The sequence below is a fragment of the Mesoplodon bidens genome (genome assembly GCF_964165515.1).
Source record: "Mesoplodon bidens genome assembly, chromosome: 7".
Classification (NCBI taxonomy): domain Eukaryota; kingdom Metazoa; phylum Chordata; class Mammalia; order Artiodactyla; family Ziphiidae; genus Mesoplodon; species Mesoplodon bidens.
Genome location: NC_138164.1, coordinates 78,010,952 through 78,029,691, shown reverse-complemented (window position 1 = coordinate 78,029,691; position 18,740 = coordinate 78,010,952). Strand labels below are relative to the sequence as shown.

At 44.0% G+C, this 18,740-nt stretch overlaps 1 pseudogene across 1 annotated transcript; it reads left to right on the top strand.

Annotated features, from left to right (window-relative positions):
• Window positions 1-1,256: 1,256 nt before the first annotated feature.
• LOC308620228 (elongation factor 1-alpha, oocyte form-like) lies at window positions 1,257-3,990 on the top strand (annotated as a pseudogene). The gene is made up of 7 exons: window positions 1,257-1,400; window positions 1,595-1,755; window positions 2,264-2,534; window positions 2,670-2,811; window positions 3,103-3,366; window positions 3,530-3,743; window positions 3,872-3,990. The product of its transcript is annotated as an elongation factor 1-alpha, oocyte form-like (transcript).
• Window positions 3,991-18,740: the final 14,750 nt, after the last annotated feature.

Below are 18,740 nucleotides of genomic sequence, written 5' to 3'. Positions count from 1 at the left end.
TCTAGCTTTTTGGTCCTTTAGGGGTAAAGGTGGGAATGATGATTTAAGAATGAGAAATGGGCAATGCTCAAGGAGGTGGCCTTCAATGGGATGGGGAACACTGAAAGTCTAGAGTATTGGCCTCTTGCCATCCTGGGTCCAAGCTTGGGCTGGGGAGAGGGGCTGGAGAAAGTCAGCATTGACCGTGTGTGAGTGATTGAGCTCTGCTGAGAACTTTCCCCGGGAGTGATGAGGACATGCTCAGGCTCGAAGAAAACCCCAAATAGCCACAGCCAGCCTCAAGGCAGTCCCACAAGCTCTCCCTCAGCAATCCCAGACTGCTGACTTGACGGAGCCCCAGCTGGGATTGCTGTGCATCATGGAGCCTGAGAGCTTTCCCGAAGTCAGGCCATGACTGCTTCCTAATTTGTAAGCCTCAGCCTCCGGCACAGTGTTGAGCACTATACTTCTCAATAAACTGCTCAATGAATGAATGAATGGCCACAACCTTTCAGCACCTTAGTCTTGGGAAGTCGCATGCAAAGTTTGGCACCATGCAGCATTCATTCCCGTCAAAATTATTTATTTCTCTCTCTTTCTGTTTTTTTCCTATTTCCAAAATCTTCCCTTCCCCCACTCCACCCACACACTTTCTCACTCACCCTCTCTTCACCCATATATTCAATCAGTCTGAGAAGTAGTCTGTGCAGCTGGGCTTGGTGGTAGGGAGAGGCATTACTTAACCAGTTCCAGCGCTGGTATCAGATTTGGGTGGAACCAGAGGAAGGTCCAGTGCTAGGTTTATAAAAGCAGGAGGCACAGCTGCTGCAGCTCTTGCTGGATTAACTTTGTTTCTTTTTCTCTGGAGGTAGGGGCTTGCATGGGGCAGGAGAGAAGCTGCAAACTATGGCTTGTTGGGGTTTCTTGTACAGGAAGTGTGCTGGGGGTGAGGGTTGGATGGGGGGATTGGAAGGATGGGAGGAAGTGTGGGGGGAAGGCCCACACAGGAGAAAGGATGGATGGGCCAGGACTGCTTGGAAGTACCAGCTATGGCCCTGGGATCGTGACCCCTGCCAGGGCGTGAGCCTGGCAAGTCTTTTACTTTTCAGTTGATGCTACCATGTCCCCGGCTCCGGGCTAGGCTGTGAAGTGGGGATGGGGGTGCTGGGCAGGAGCAGAGTGGAGGGGAGGAGAGGAGAGAGGCAGGCCTGGAACGCTGTGGCCTCACCCGCCCCGTGCTCCCCTCTAGCAGTGACTGAAGGAAGGAACCCGCCGCCATGGGCAAAGAGAAGACCCATATCAATATCATTGTCATTGGCCACGTGGACTCTGGCAAGTCCACCACCACCGGGCATCTCATCTACGAGTGTTGGGGGATCGATAAGAGGACCATCGAGAAGTCTGAGAAGGAGGCAGCCGAGGTAAGGCACCCACGCGCGGTGTTGGTGTCTAGCAGAGGGGGCGGGGAGGATTGGAGGATGGATGTCCCTCTTCTGGGTGGGTCTGGTGGCAGAGCGTGGACAGTAGGGTGCGCTGTAGGGTGCCACTGAATTCTCTGGGATAGATCCCTCTGCTTGCTGTCAATGCACACTACTCACTCCCCACCCCTCCAGAGATGGGTAAGGGCTCCTTCAAGTATGCCCGGGTGTTGGACAAACTGAAGGCAGAGAGAGAGTGTGGCATCACCATCCACATCTCCCTGTGGAAGTTTGAAACCAGTAAGTACTACATCACCATCATCGATGCCCCACGAACATGATCACGGGCACCTCCCAGGTAAAGCAGCCCTTGTTCCCAGGGCTCTCCCTTTCAGATGGGGGCGGGGCAGGCGCAGAGGAAGGGAGGAAACTCAGGCTTTATTTCCGGGGCTCTGGGAAGGAGGATATCATAAGCCTTAGAAGGTTTTCCTCATCCATGCCAATCATCAATTCTCAAAGAACCAGAGGAAGACAGACTCGGTGAGGCTCAGATACGGTCCCCCTTTCAGGCTGGAGCAGGGTCCAGGTTTTCTGATGCCCAGACAAGTAGATCACTTGGGGTCCGTCTGGGAGGAAGGAACTAAAAGTTCATTTATGGGACTAGGTGAGAGTTTAACTGGGAGGCAGGACCTCTGTGCACAGCAGTAACCAAGGGACCCATGAACTTATCAACTTCTGGGGAGCATCCCGTCCCCGAGCTTTCCAAAGGGACCCGGGACTGCCCGAAACTCTAGCAGGCTTCCCAGCCCGGCCAGCGCCCCCTCCCCTAACTAAGCCCTTGACCCCGTGGTGTCTGTGTCCTGAAGGCCGACTATGCAGTGCTTATCGTGGCCAGCGGCATGGGCGAGTTCGAGGCGGGCATCTCCAAGAACGGTCAGACCCGCGAGCACACGCTTCTGGCCTTCACCTTGGGCGTGAAGCAGCTGATCGTGGCCATCAACAAGATGGACTCGACCGAGCCCGCCTTCCAGGAGATCACGGAGGAAGTGAGCGCCTACATCAAGAAGATCAGCCTGCGTGGCCTTCGTGCCCATCTCGGGCTGGCACAGCGACAACATGCTAGAGCCCAGCAGCAACGTGAGTGCGGACCGGGTCAGCAGGTGTGCGTCGTGGGTCTTGGTCCCGGTCCCGGTCCTGTTACTGGGGTGGGCGCACCGGGAGCCGTGACCCAGGCTCACCTCCGCTCCACATCCCCATCCCCCTTCCCTGTACGTGCCCTGGTTCAAGGGCTGGAAGGTTGAGCGACGCACCACTGGGGTGACTCTGCTGGAAGCTGTGGACTCCATCCTCCCGCCCATTCGCCCCGCCAACAAGCCCCTGAGGCTGCTTCTGCAAGACGCGTACAAGATTGGAGGTGAGGTGACAGGGCTTCTTAAGGAATAAAGGAGTTGAGAATGAGGTCTGGTGTCTGACTTGCCAGGGTTCAGATCCTGACTTTTAAGGTAGGATAAAGTGCCAAAGCCCCCAGCGTTTCCAGTTTATCTGATAGATACATAGCATAAATAAGCCAGTCATGGGTCCTGGCGCTTCCTACTAGTCCCGTAGGTGGCCTTGGTCCTTGCGCCCCAGGACAAGGGACTTCCCCAGAAGCCAGTTCTCACTGGGTGGCTCTAGAATCTTTCTGAGTGCCCTTCCCATTGCACAGGCATTGACACTGTGCCCTTGGGCCGTGTGGAGACGGGCCTCCTGAAACCTGGCATGGTGGTCACCTTTGTCCCTTGCAGCATCACCACTGAGGTCAAGTCTGTGGAGATGCACCACGAGGCCCTGCCCGAGGCCCTGCCTGGTGACAATGTGGGCTTCAACGTGAAGAAAGTGTCTGTGGAGGACATCCGTTGTGGCAATATGGCCGGAGACAGCAAGAACGACCCCCCTGCCTCCCATGGAGGCTGGCAGCTTTGTGGTACAGGTAAGCTGCGTGGGAGGCCACAGGCCTTGGAGCTTGGTGGTGATGGAAATGCTTCTTAGAAATTAACCTTGACTTCTACAGAAGGCACAGGTTGGCCGAGAGTTGGCCCCAGATCACAGGTGCCATCCGATCTCTTCTAATTCCATCCTCCTCGCCTCACCAGGGGATCATCTTGAATCACTCGGGACAGATCCATGCTGGTGCTGGACTACCACATGGCCCATGTCTCCTGCAAGCTTGCTGAACTGAGGGAAAAGATTGACTGGCGCTCAGGCAAGAAGCTGGAGGACAACACCAAGGCCCTGATGCAGCCATAGTGCAGATGGTCCCCAGCGAGGCCATGTGTGTGGAGACCTTCTCTGAGTACCCACCTTTAGGTGAACCAGGGACTGATGGCTGCTGAGTCCTGGGAAGGAAAGCACCTCTGGCTGAGGCCAAGGAGCCTTTCCTTCTATGCTTCTTTCTAGAAATTTCACTCTTGCTTCTTCCTTCCTTCCTCCTCCAGGCTGTTTTGCTGTGCATGACATGAGGCAAACATTGGCCACTGGCGTCATCAAGGCCACGGAGAAGACAGCATCTGTGGCCAGGGTCACTAAGTCAGCAGTGAAGGCCAGCAAGAAATGAAGCATGTCCTTCTTCTCCCTGCAATTTAGTTTCCTCAGCAACCTCCACTATGTAGATTAGATACTTCTGTGTATTGACTGAAAAAAATTAATAATAAAATTTAGACTAGCTGTCATGGTTTCTTCCAAGGAAGAAAGCGTGAGGTCAATGACGAACCTCTGGGTAGATGAACAACTAACTTAAGGCTCATAAGCTTCAAAGCAGTTTTATGCTCTGGTTGGTGAACACACCATTCAGGTCCTAACAGCCTTCTCCTACCCAGGGCTCTATCCTATCCTTCTCCTGTTTCCCGTAAGGAAGTATTGTTTGCGGATGTGATAAAGTATAATCACAATGGCATAGGGTGGGATCTCAGTGCCAATAGGTTAGTCAACACTACCATGTCCTCGATTCTTGGTGCTAGGTGCTTTAGCATTCAGAATCCTGAAAGAGTCAATGTGAATTTCTCTTAGGCAGAAGGGAGGCACTATATATGGATGTTTGGGCTCAACCTGCTGCCCACCATGTTCATTTAGGTTAGGTTACTATGCCTAGAGGGTGAGGAATGAATGGAGCTCTGTAACCTTTTGTTCCCTAATTTCTGTTTTCCATTTTTCAGATGCAGCAGAGTATCGCCTCATGGCACTTAATAAGCTAAATTACATGCTCATTCATCATACACTGGGAATCAGGCCCCCAAGGTCTGCCTGTGGTGTATTCATCCATCCATCAACTATTGGCAGAATTTGTGCTAGATGTTAGTCTGACCCCTTAGACTTACTTAGTGTGTAGAGACAAGTAAATATCAGGTGGTGATAAATGCATAAAGCAAGGGAGCAGTGAGAATGGTAGAGGTGGAAAGTAGACCATGAAAGATGCAAGGCAGTGAAGATTTCTAACCACCCAAGCAAGATGGCAACTTGGACCAGGAGGATAGTCATGATGGAGATAAGCAGTGAGAAGTTCTGACTATATTTAGAAACTGACAAATATCTAAAAATTGGATGTGGGATATAAGGAAAGGGGGTTAAAGGTGACATTTACATTCTTGGCCTGAGGAATTAGAAGGGTGGAGCTTCTATGATGAGAGGTGGGGGTGGATCGCTAACTAAAAGAGATGCTGTTCTGGAGAGGGGAGAGGTCCAGGCTGAGATAATCAGGGGCGTAATTAAAACATGGAAGTTTGATCCCTTGCCCAGAAGCATCTGCTAGGAGGTGCTAGGACATGCACATACACTCAGCCTTCCTGGAAGTAAATTAATCAGCTGCATGATAATTGCAATCAGTTCTCTATTGGAAAAGTCATTAATCTTCAAACATTGAGAATGCTATTAAAAAGTATCAAGGTCTAAGGGGGCTGTTGGAGTCCTTTCTGTAGCCGTGTTGGAGATGGGCAGGAAGTGATATTCCTAATCACTTTGGGACTTTGATGTCCAAGATTTAGACCAAGTATGCAGTGATCTATTTTTTTTTCACTGATCAATAACATTACCTGTTCCTGCCTATCAAGTTGGCTTCCTTTCATGTGCAAATCCCCCAGGGAAACCCCACACCCAGCACAAACCTAGAAATAATAGTGGGATGACACATCAGAGCTGTCACTGTGTCAGGTATCAAAAAGCTCACCTGTCTCCAGTGCTGGGAAGCCTGTCAAATTCCAGCTGCTGTCAGCATGACTCTGCCTAATGGAACCTGGACCAGCTTTGGAGCACCTCAAGCTTGTCAATGTCAAAGGCTACCCAGACCCAGGCCAGTGCAGGAGCTGTGGCTGGGATAGAGTGCAAATTACTCACCTGTTGGATTCCTCATGCCTCCTGGGGTCTGTGGAAAATGGCTAGTCCTTTTTGTCCTCAGAACCCTTTATTTAAAATGCTCAAAATCATAACCATAGCTTTGCTTAAAATGATTGAGGAACTAAACTTCCAACTTAGATGTGTCCTTAATATGTACTTGGAAAACATTGGTTGATTCGTGAGTGAATGTCAACCTACTTTTGTTGAAATAAGTGAATGTTTGAGTGTAAATTTATTCAATTTTCAAGAACACTCGCCGTCTTGACCTCGTTTCTTAAAGATTTCTTAAATTCAATTTGAAAAGAAAATTAAAAAGTGTCACAGTTAATCCTCTAAGTACCATATTCTCTACTGAGTAATTCCACCCTGGGTGGGAGTAATTCCACTGCTGGTAAGTGAGAGAATCTCATCTCATTAGAAACTCCAAGAGCCTATCTATGCAGCACTGCAAAGAGCCAACAGAATTGGCTGAGCCACCAGAATTGGCTGAGCCACCAGAGTTTGGCACCAAACTATGGCTATGGCAGTTCAGGCTTGTAGTGAGAGCTCTGGCATTTTACCTGAGAAGTCATTTCTGCTGGCCCAGGCCCCCTCCTTTAGTCCTTAACATGATGTTGCAAATGGACCTAAGGCACCCTGTTCGTTCACAGTGATTAGGTTCTTGGTTGGCAGGTATTGGAGGCCTCTACTTGTTAGATATCACACCCACCCCTGAGACCAGTTGGTACAATGAACCAAGTCTCAGACAATTCCTTCACATATGCTTCTATTAGCAGGCATAAAACAATCACATGTCTGTTGTAGAGTTTGATGAAGTCTCTGAGCCACCAGAGACCTTTCAGTCTCTGATGAGCACCTGGTATGCAGGTGGATGACATCCCAGCAGTAGGTTTCACCTAGCCTTCTAGTGGGGAAGAGAACCCCCTGAAAATGACTCAACACAGGATAGAATCCTTAGGCTCTGGCTGCCACTTGAAAGGGTCAAGGACCCTGGGTTCACCTGCTCATCCAGGAAGATGCCCGTACAATAGTTCTAGTCAACCCATGTGTCAACTCTGCTCACTTCACCAGTGAACACTCTTTATTAATACCCATTACAACAAACAACACACCCTCTGGTGCTGATTGGAGATAAATACTGTTGAGACTTGTGATTATGCTGTCCCCTACACCTCTGAGGTCAGAGGGGCTTCTGATTACTCTTTCAAATGCTAAATAACCATCTCTAGAGTCTGTTGTCCCACTTAGGGGACTTCAAATATTAAACAACCACCCCTACTGTACAGACTAAAACTACCCTACCCCATCACAACACTCCACCTTGGGCCCACGCTTTCCTGAGAGGTCACGTTGCCCCAACCCAGCCTCCTCTCTCCCTTCCCGGGAGCCTTGACTCACTTTCCTGGCAGCTGCTTCCCTTCCAATCATGGATGGATGCTGGGGGAGATTCCCTGCTGTCACTGGATCACCCAAAAGCTTCAGACCCAAAAGGAAGCACCCTGGCTCTGAAATTTCAGTCTGTGCCTGTGTCAGACTCCAGGGCTCTAAAAAGCTTCCTGTCAGGTCATCTGTCAGCCCATCTCCTCAGGCCAAATAAGGAGGCTCAGCAGCTCCCAACTCACTCCTTGGGGAGGTCTGTGCTTTCGTGAAGGGAGCTCTTTCTGCGCTGACACACAGCTCTCACCGGGTCCCAGCCACTCAGCACACCAGGCTGCGGCTGATAGCCCCCGATTCTGAAGACTCACTGTGGATGCCCTGCTTCCTCCACCTGGGTGAGGCCAGGAAGACACAGAGTCACTTATTCTTTCATTCATTCATCCCCTCTTTCACCAGATGTTCATTGAGGGCAAGTGGGGTTGAACTGGATTGTACACTTCATCCTGCTCACTTAGATCCCACCATCTGGCAAGGGAGACAGACAAGTGAATAGAAAAGTATGACATGATGTAAGAAAAGCGGTGACAGGGCTAACTTCAGGACGCTATGGAGAACACAGGAGGAGCAACAACAAAGCTTGAGGAATCAGAGAAAACTTGTTGGAAATACTGACCTCTTAAAAAAATACATATACAAAGGCCCAGAGGGAGCTGAAGCCCGGAGGGCAGGATCGTGGGCTTGTGAATTGGAAATATCAAGAATGGGCAGGTCTTTGAAGGGATGTGATGTCAAGCTGGGGCATCTGGACTTGGTGGTGAGGGCAGTGAGAAGCCCAGCTCAGGTGAATAGTCTTTCTCTGCATGAGAAGTGTAGGCTTTGAGCTGCCTCGGAAACTTATCTTGGGCTCTAATGCAAAGAGAACATGGTGACTAGATCTAATTTGATACTCCCCTCCTCTGCTAGGTGGTCAGGGTACACCTCTGCCCACTTTCATCAAGACTGAGAGGGCCTCGTAGTGAGGGCATCCATGTCATTGGCATGGAAATAAAGGAGCAAGTCTACCAGACTGACAGGGTCCCTTCCCAGGGTAGAAGCTAAATTGGAATTCTAAAATGACTCTCTTGTCATTTGTCTGAATACAATGGATTTCTTCTTGTTACACTAAACCAAGTCCCAGACTCCAGACACACAAATCCAAGCTGCCATTGCCCATTCATATAAACAATTGGTATTTTGGCCATGTAGGGTGATGCACCAGCTCATGTTTACAGAGTTGTTTGCATTTAATGATGACAATGTAACACAACTGAGAAAAGCCACCCTATGGAAAATCTGTTTTCTTTCTGTTCTGAAAAGAAAAATCCCACCACATCAGACAGAACAAACATGTCCAGCATTCACAGATAGCAGTAGAAAAATCTGCCCCCCTCGTCTTTACTTATAGGTCAAATTGAAGTTGGAAATATTTCCAGAGAAAAACTTCATACCTTACTCACTCACATTCCCATAATTAACCAAGCCCTAATTATTCTCTGTATTGTCTTTGGCGCACTCCTTTTATGAGACAATGGCGTGTAAGACAATGGTTCATAACTCAAACACAGGGCCAATCTAAATGAGAAACTGGGGGAGGGCTCATGGGACGATTACATTATTCATGAAAAGACATCAGAACAATTGGAGGATAACATTAGATTTTAAATCACAGCGGCAATTACAAGACAATTATCCAAAATGGTGTAATTGCCACAGCTACAGGGTGTGTGGCAGAACCTACACAGTGTTTGTGCCACTTTCGTTTAGTACCATGATTAAAACTGGTCTGTTTATTGTAAGAGGAAATTCTACAGAAGAAAATATTTGTATTCCCTCCTTCTATGCCCCATAGAGCTGGCAACCTGAGCCTAAGTGAAAAATGGAACCAGAGGCCACGCTCAAGTCTTTCAGGACCCCTGCTTTGCTTACTCCAAAATGTGCCGCTCTCAGTTACTCTACCTTGTCCTTGAATTTCAGTCCAAGTATAGAACCTGAATTCCACTTTTTCTAGATGATTTCCCTCAGCCAAGGACACCCCATGTTGGGCAGTGGGAAGTCACTTGCTTAGCAGGCAGCAAACTGGGGTGTACTCACTCTTCCAATACTTACTGACAACCCAATTTAGTATCTGCTATTATAAAGGCAACTACCATGTACTGAGTGCATACAACATGCAATATGCTTTTCATATCTTTTTATTTATTTATTTATTTATTTATATTGAGTTATAGTTGATTTACAATGTTGTGTTGGCTTCAGTTATACAGCAAAGTGATTCACTTATATATACATACACCCCCCACACATATATATATATATATTTTTTTTCAGATTCTTTTACATTATATGTTCTTATAAGATGTTGAATAGAGTTTTCTGTGCTATACAGTAGGTTCTTGTTTATTATCTATAGCAGCATTATTTACAATAGCCAAGACATGGATGCTACCTAAGTGTCCATCAACAGATGAATGGATAAAGATGTGAGATATATGTATACACACACACACACACACACACACACATGCACGCACAATGGAATATTACTCAGCCATATAAAAGGATGAAATAATGTCATTTGCAGCAACATGGATGGACCTAGAGATTATCATACTAATTGATGTAAGACAGACAGAGAAAGATAAATATATGACATCACTTATATGTGGAATTTAAAAAAAATACACATGAACTTATTTACAAAACAGAAACAGACTCACAGATGTAGAAAACAAACTTATGGTTACCAAGTGGGGAAGGGATGGGATAAATTAGGAGTTTGGGATTAACAGACACACTACTACATATCTTTTCTTATTTAACTTAACCTCTTGGTTTTCTTTGTATTATTTATTCAACAAATATTTCTCTATCTAGCCTCTTCTTTTTAATCAGGCTCTGTTTGAACAGCTTGGGTTGCATCAATGACAAAACAAAGCCCTGCCTTATTAGAGCTTACCTCATGGGAGTCATTGTGCACAACCTCATGGTTACTAAGTAATGTCTACAGCATGGGCAGAGCCAAATTCTGATTGGTTGCCAAACATTGTCCACCTCCTTCCTAATCTCCCTCTTTCCTTCCCTTTCCTTTTCTCTCTCCTTTCCTTCCAGGCTGAATTTGCTTCAGAACTCTGTGTCTTTTCAGATCAACTCAACAAACACTCCTTAAGCACCTATTAATTTGATAAGGAAGGTCTAGCAATATTTAAATTGAATATATCTTTGATCTTATAATTTTGCTATTAGATCTTTATTGTACAATATTCTTGCACAGGATTGCTAAAATGTGTTCAATGTCCCAAACTGGAAACAAAAATATCCATCAATAAGGGAACTGTTAAATAAATTAGGGTGCATCCATGCAGCAGGATATTATGCAGCTGCTGAAAGAATGTACTGATTATAGGAAGATGTCCAGGGACTCCCACAAAGTGAAAAGGGCATGTTTCAGAACAGTGTGTATCATTGGGTCCCATATTTGTAAAACAAATTTCACACATTTTCATTTCATTATTTTAAAAAGACCAGAGAATATGAATCAAATTATTATATGGAGGTGACTTTGGGGAGTAAGTTGAAGATAGGAAAGATTTTAGCTTTCTTCTCTACTTGTCTTCTGATTTTAAATGTGTGTAGATAACTTTTATAGTTAAAATAAAAACATATGAAGAATTCAGAGATGACTAAGAGGGCATGGCTTTCTGCCCTGGAGGAAGTTAACATTATGTGTCAATTTGGCTGGTCTATGGTGCCCAGATATTTGGTCAAACATTATTTATAGTGTTTGGTTAAACACTATTTTTGTCAAGCAGTATTCTCTGAAGGTGTTTTTTTGGATGAGATTAACATTTAAATCAGTGGACTTCAAGTCAAGCAGATTATCCTCCATTATATGGGTGGGTCTCACTTAATCAGTTGAAGGCCTTAACAGAGCAAAGACTGATCTCTCCAGAGCAAGAAGAAATTCTGTCAGCAGACTGCCTTTGGACTTGAACTATAACTCTTCCCTGAGTCTCCACACTGCTCGCCTACCCTATCAGATTTTGGACCCACTAAATCATCACAATCACATGAGCCAATTCCTTAAAATAAATCTCTCTCTCTATGCCTCCTGTTGGTTCTGTTTTTCTGGATAACCCTGACTAATACGAGGAGCATATGGTTTAGTGGACTAATGACTCTCCCAGGGGAGGGGTGGATCCTCCAGGCAGTCATTGAGGCTAAACATGTGATCAGTGAGAACACCAACATGGTGGCTTGGGGGGTGTTTAGAGCTCCATAATTTTCATCCACCCCAAATAAATGTGAAACCTAGGAGTGTGCTTGGCCTGCAAAAATAGCTTCAAGAAAGTCTTCATAGGACCTTGTGGAGATTGCCTCTGAAAAACAAGGCATGGAGTTTTAGAAAGCACCCATACCCATTCCTCATGACCAGCAAGGCCCTGGGCTTTGGTCTCTAGGTCTCCCAAGGCCTCATGGAAGCATCCATGTCTCCAAGGGGGCTCATTCTCAAACACAAGACCCTCCCAACCCAGTGGACAGGCTCACGATCCTGGAATGTCCAGAGAGAAGGAGCCCTCCTTCTTTCTGATACCAGCCTCAGAAGATTCAAGATTCTTCTCATTCTCCCCTCCTCTCAGCTTTCCCAGCTTGGAAGCTTTGTTTGCCATGAATTCATCCATGACCCTCAAATATAAAGAAGGTAAATTATTAACACTTAATTATGATGCCTTTGTAGAAGCAAGAAAAATATTTAAATATAACGGAGTGAAAAAATAGAAGATGAAATGATGTCTATACTGTGATTACAATTATGAAACATTATGCAAATGAATGAAAGACTGTAAAGTAATCATAGAAAATGAAAACAGAAATTGTTAGGGTAGTAGTAGTGTGGTGAGTTCTCTCCTGCAACAAAAGCTTATTTCATATTGCTCTTGCTGCTTGTCAATCAAAAATTTCCAATCAGAATGAAAGAACAGTCATTTCGCCTGACGAGGACAGGGTTGGTTTTCTCTACTGGGTTTGTTTCTTACCTCTAGGCCTCCTGCAACTAGAAACTAGAATCTTAGCGTGTGCCAAGCACCTATCATGTTTGTACCTGTAAGCAGCATCTCATCCCAATTTTGTAAGGTAGATATGGTTTTTTAACACCAGATTTCAAAATCCATGTGTCAGCTGGGTTCGTTCCTTCTGGAATTTCTGAGGGCAAATCTGTTCTGAGTCTCTCTCCTAGTTTCTGGTGGTTGACAAAAATCCTTGGTGTCCCCTGGCTTGTAGTCATGCCACTTCAGTCTCTGTCTCCGTCCTCATATGACATTCTCCTTGTGTGTGTGTTCTCTTCTTATAAGGAAAATAGCCATACTGGCTTAGGGGCCACCCTAACCCAGTATGACCTCATTTTAACTTGCTTACATCTGCAATAACCCTATTTCCAAATGAGGTCACATTCACAGGCACTGGGACTAGGACTTCAACATCTTTTCAGGGGACAAAATTCTGAGTGGGACCTTCTGAAATCTTGATAGTACAGTTAGAGATTTTATAGGTACAAAATGAGGTAACAGATATTGGAACGTCATTGTAACTCTCTTGAAAACGCATGTCGGATAATTGATGTTATTAAAAAGCATCTCAAGTACCCTTGGAAATATTTAAATAAGCAATGCCTGAAAGAATGTGAAAAATGGGTAATTTAAGTACAGTAGATTGTAGCACATCTTCTGTGAATGCTGGGTTCATCAAAAAGTGAATTTTTTAAAAAGTGAATTTAATTTAAAAATTTTAACTCTATGAGTACTAATTGGGGTCTAAAAAACTGTTGATAGCCTCTTCCTGTCAAGGAAAGAGGGTTTAATTTGGTGGTAACTCAATATAACCTCTATTATATTCAGAATAATTTATTCATCCCCTTTGTCCCAGGGCAAGTAATGAAATAGATTCACACACACACACACATGCACATAGTAATTACAAAGAGAGCAACATGGGCAACTTAGTGTTAGAGAAAATGAGAGTCAATTGTAATTTGTACATTTTTCTCTCAAGTATTTTTCAGCTCTAACAATCATTTCCATGATTTAGATTCAATCATTTGATCCTAATTTTTGCTGGAAAATCAAAATCAAAAGAAATAATTTAATTTGCTCACTGCACTGTCTGAACATTGCTCTTTACATTATCCAAATTCAAACTCTATGCCACATGACAGGAAAATTAAACTTTCTCATTGTTAAAAATGATCAGAATAATTCAGAAGCATGCCTCCAGGTTACGGTTTCTCTAATTACCTTGTATCTTGAATTCTTAATTAATTATATTCTGAGACATGGAAAAGTCCCTTTGTGCTCAGAGCCCATCCTAAGCTTTTTTCTGTGCTAGGTGAATTATTTACACAGTAAATCTTATCAGTGCATTTCAGTTTTGTCCCTGAAGTTGCTGCCCTTTTGGTCATTTTAATCTCATTCCTCTCAGAGTCAATTTCCTACCATTTAGAACAAGCATCCAGACCGTTAACCTCCCCACGTACCAAGATCTCGTCACCTGTCACTGAATTCCTTTGTGACCTAGTTAAATGACATTTTTGTTGTGGGGGGCGTCACAGTAATGATACAGCCTTAAAAATCTCTGCCTGCGGCTTCCCTGGTGGCGCAGTGGTTGAGAGTCCGCCTGCCGATGCAGGGGACGCGGGTTCGTGCCCTGGTCCGGGAAGATCCCACATGCCGCAGAGCGGCTGGACCCGTAAGCCATGGCCGCTGAGCCTGCGCGTCCGGAGCCTGTGCTCTGCAACGGGAGAGGCCACAACAGTGAGAGCCCCGCGTACAGCAAAAAAAAAAAAAAAAAAAAAATCTCTGCCTGGAGAAGGAGCTCCTGAAATTGATCAGGGGCTCTGCTTCACTAGAAAATAACTGGGTGAGAGAAAGGATGAACCTCAACATGGATGTGCATCAAGGCCCCATACCTCTTATCTGTGCAAAACACATTTATTTAAATAAGAGGCTGGATAATGCTCCAAAGAGTTTTCCGGCAAAGCATGACTCCAGAGAACACCGGAGCATTAGCTCAAAGGATTTGTCTTTTTTATTAATAGCTTTAATCTTTATGAACTGAACTGTTCCTCCAGCAGCCAGACTAGTTGGGGCTCTTGGAAATGATGAAAGCTGCTTCTATACAGGAGGACCAGGATGAAAATCAGGAAAAATCATATGTGGCTACGATGTGAGTGTTTCTTATTTGTCAGACACTCTGTATGCATTGCATCATTGTCTTCCTGTAACCTGCCTGTCTTGCAGATGAAGCAACTGAAGTACATATAGAGTGATTAAGTAACTCACCCAAGTTCACACAGCTGGTATGTATCAGAGTCCAAGTCAAAAGTCCAGCCGTGCTTCCCAGACATTCATGTACATACATACGTATCACCTGGAGAACTTCTTAACGTGCAGATTCTGATTCAGTGGGGCTGGGATTCTGTACTTCTAGCAAGCTCCCTGCTGAGGTTGACGCTGCTGGTCCATGGACCACTGTTTGAGAAGCAGGATGGTAGAGCTTAACTCCACAGCCTCTAAAGCAATACATTATAGTTCCTGTCGATGGTCCTTTTTTGTTTTCAACTGACAAAAGCTCATATGGAAATTCATGTTTTAAGGCTTCCTTTGAGTTTTTCTACATCACACAGATAAACAATCTTCAGGTTCAAGGTTGTGGAATAACGATGGCTCAGACACGGACTGATGTTATGAGAACCTCAGCGTTCAAGCTCTGTAGAATCTGCTTACATTTTTCTTGCCAAAATCTGTCTTGCCTGGACCCTCCTGTTCAAAGGTACAGCCTGAAACCCAGGCATTTAGTGCTTCAGTGAGAATGAGTTCTTGGTGGTTCTGCCAGTCAGCTGTCTGGCCTCCCTCTGTGAGCACTGCCTTGCACAGGCAGAGAAGAGTGGCACATGTGACAATATTTATAGAAGATGAGACTTAATGGGTCATTTCTCATGGTGGCAGCAAGTTTCCATAGCAGTCCCCAACCTAGGAGCTCCTAAGAATCTAGAGCAGCAGTATGGCCTCTGGAACATGAGGCCAGCTCCATGTACTTGGTGGAGAGAGTGAGTTATATGTTGCTACATACTGTGTGTAACTATTGGTGGGATTATTATTTGATGAAACAATTTCAAAAGCAATTAAGGTGGGAGAAACACTCAGACTTAAAAATGGACATATTCTTTGACCAAAAAATTCTGCTTCCAGAATCCATCCTTCAGAAATCCTAACGCATGTGCACATTTACATAAGAATGTTCGTGGGAGCCTTGTCTGTAATACCCAAACATTAAAGCAGTCCATCTAGGAGAGCATTATTAACTTGTATGTGGAATCTAAAAAGTAAAACCAACGAATGAATGTAACAAAATAGAAACACATTCACAGATATAGAGAAGAAACTAGTGGTTACCAGTGGGGAGAGGGAAGGGGGAGAGGGACAAAATGGGGGTGTGGAATTAAGAGATACAAACTACTATGTATAAAGTAGGTAAGCAACAAGGATATATTGTACAGTGCAGAGAGATATAGCCATCATCTTGTAATAACTTTAAATGGAGTCTAATTCATAAAAGTATTGAATCACTATGTTGCACACCTGAAACTAATATAATATTATAAATCAACTATATTTCAATAAGAAAAGAAGGGCATGATTACATAAAATTAAGGATAATCATGTTGTGGAAAACAATGCAGCCATTAAGCACAAGACAGCACTGACCTGTGAAGGTATCTAAAACAGGGTGTTATGCGAACACAGCAAGTTTCAGGACAACATATAAAATAGGATCCTATCTTGTAACTCCTTCCCATCTACATATGTGTATTTGTACATATACAAGAAGTCTTCATTATCTGAACCTCTCACTGTTAGGAGGTCGAGTGGGGAAGCAAAGGTGTTTACACTAAGGAAACATTCACCAATGAACTGAAAACCTGTAGAAATCGTTTCTACTTCAACATCTCTCCCTGCTTAGCCCTGGAATCAGGTTCTGTGACACTCTGGCTCTAGCTGATCATGGGTTCTGTATACTTAGTGTCAGTTCAATGCAACTGACTGCCAAATGAAAGGGCACAACTCAAAAACGATGCAGGATTTCAAGAAGCTTGAGAAAGGGACATGGGAGGAGAGCTATTTGAATCTTGGGGAATGTGGTAGACAAACGAGGGGCTTGCAGATCAGAAAACATATAAAAAGGAAAGATCACAAAAAACACTTGATAGAGAATAATTTGAATAAAAGGTTTTAAAAAATGCCCCCTACATTTCTAAAGAAATGATCCTGTTTGTTTTGGAGGTAGAGGTCGGAGGGTGGAACATCAGTTGAAAGTGAGGGGGACCATTCATGATTTGCTTTGGATGGCTTCGTACTGTTTCTGTCTTTGCGTAAGAAAGCAGTCATCTATTACTTGGAGCAATATTCTTTAAAATTCCAAAAAGTATATTCATAAAGATTCTCCTTTTAAAAAAATGTTAATATATGTCTATATAGACAAAGTCATAAAATAATATACTCTGATATACAAGCGATCATTTTTAGAGATATATGTAAGGGTTATTTAAGACCTTCCTTTGCCTGTCTTCATTTTTCTCAGTTTTGTAATGAAACTGCACTGGTTTGGAAGTAAGAAAAAGTAAAGATGAAGAAAGGAAGGAAGGAGGAAGAAAGAAAGAAAAAAAAGAAAGGAAGGAAGGGAGCAAGGGAGGGAGGAAGGAAAGGAGAAAGGAGAAAGGGTAGTACAAGAAATTAAAGGGATATTTTAAAAACTGTTTTAGAATTTTCTATTTCTAATCCACTTCTTCCTGCTTGGTTTGTTAGGCTGTTTTAATTTGGAGGCCAGTTTGTTCCAAGTTATCATTTATTGTTAGATACTTACATTGTTCCAAAACTTCTTTATTAAAAACAGTACAGGGCTTCCCTGGTGGCGCAGTGGTTGAGAGTCCGCCTGCCGATGCAGGGGATGCGGGTTCGTGCCCCCGTACGGGAAGATCCCACATGCCGTGGAGCGGCTGGGCCCGTGAGCCATGGCCGCTGAGCCTGCGCGTCCGGAGCCTGTGCTCCACAATGGGAGAGGCCACAACAGTGAGAGGCCTGCGTACCGCAAAAAAAAAAAAAAAAAAAAAAAACAGTACAGAGCAGGCATAATTGGCTGAAAATTAATTGGAATTTATTTAGTTAATTTATTTATTTTGAGTTTCAAGGTATTAAGTTTTGGAATTTATATTCTCCATACTCCCTGCTCTTTCACAATGCAGTGAGCAGGGGAACGAAATGCAAGAGTTTATAATATGTGTTCTATTTTTATTTACTTAAATAAATCCTTTAAATCTTACTATGCTTCAATTATCTTGTCTACAATGTAGGTTTATTAATTTTAATTCTAATAGCATACAACAGGATTAGTGTCTCTGACACTTAAAAATATAATGCTGTGAAAATAGGAAATGCTAAATATGAAAGGTAGGAAACCGACCTAAGCGCAATGGCTGCTCAGTATCCTGGAATTGCCTTGATTACTGTATTTTCTATCTTTCTTTCTTTCTTTCTTCTTTCTTTCTTCTTTCTTTCTTCCCCTTTCTTTCTTTCTTTCTTTCCCTTTCTTTCTTTCTTTTTTTTTAAACATCTTTATTGAGTATAATTGCTTTATAATCGTGTGTTAGTTTCTGCTGTATAACAAAGTGAATCAGCTATATGTATACATATATCCCTATATCCCCTCCCTCTTGTATCTCCCTCCCATCTTCCCCTATCCCATCCCTCGGGGTGGTCACAAAGCACTGAGCTGATCTCCCTGTGCTATGTAGCTGTTTCCCACTAGCTCTCTATTTTACATTTGGTAGTGTGTATATGTCAATGCTACCTTCTCACTTAGTCCCAGCTTACCCTTCCTCCTTCCCATGTCCTCAAGTCCATTCTCTACATCTGCCATCTGCATCTTTATTCCTGTCCTGCCCCTAGGTTCATCAGAACCTTTTTTTTTTTTAGATTCCATGTATATGTGTTAGCATATGCTATTTGTTTTTCTCTTTCTGACTTACTTCACTATGTATGACAGACTCTAGGTCCATCCACCTCACTACAAATAACTCAATTTCGTTTCTTTTGATGGCTGAGTAATATTCCATTGTATATATGTGCCACATCTTCTTTATCCATTCATCCAATGATGGACACTTAGGTTGCTTCCATGTCCTGGTTATTGTAAATAGTGCTGCAATGAACATTGTGGTACATGACTCTTTTTGAATTGTGGTTTTCTCAGGGTATATGCCCAGTAGTGGGATTGCTGGGTCGTATGGTAGTTCTAATTTTAGTATTTTAAGGAACCTCCATACTGTTCTCCATAGTGGCTGTATCAAATGACATTCCCACCCACAGTGCAAGAGTGTTCCCTTTTCTCCACACCCTCTCCAGCATTTACTGTTTGTAGATATTTTGATGATGGCCATTCCGACCAGTGTGAGGTGATACCTCATTGTAGTTTTGATTTGCATTTCTCTAATGATTAGTGATGTTGAGCATCCTT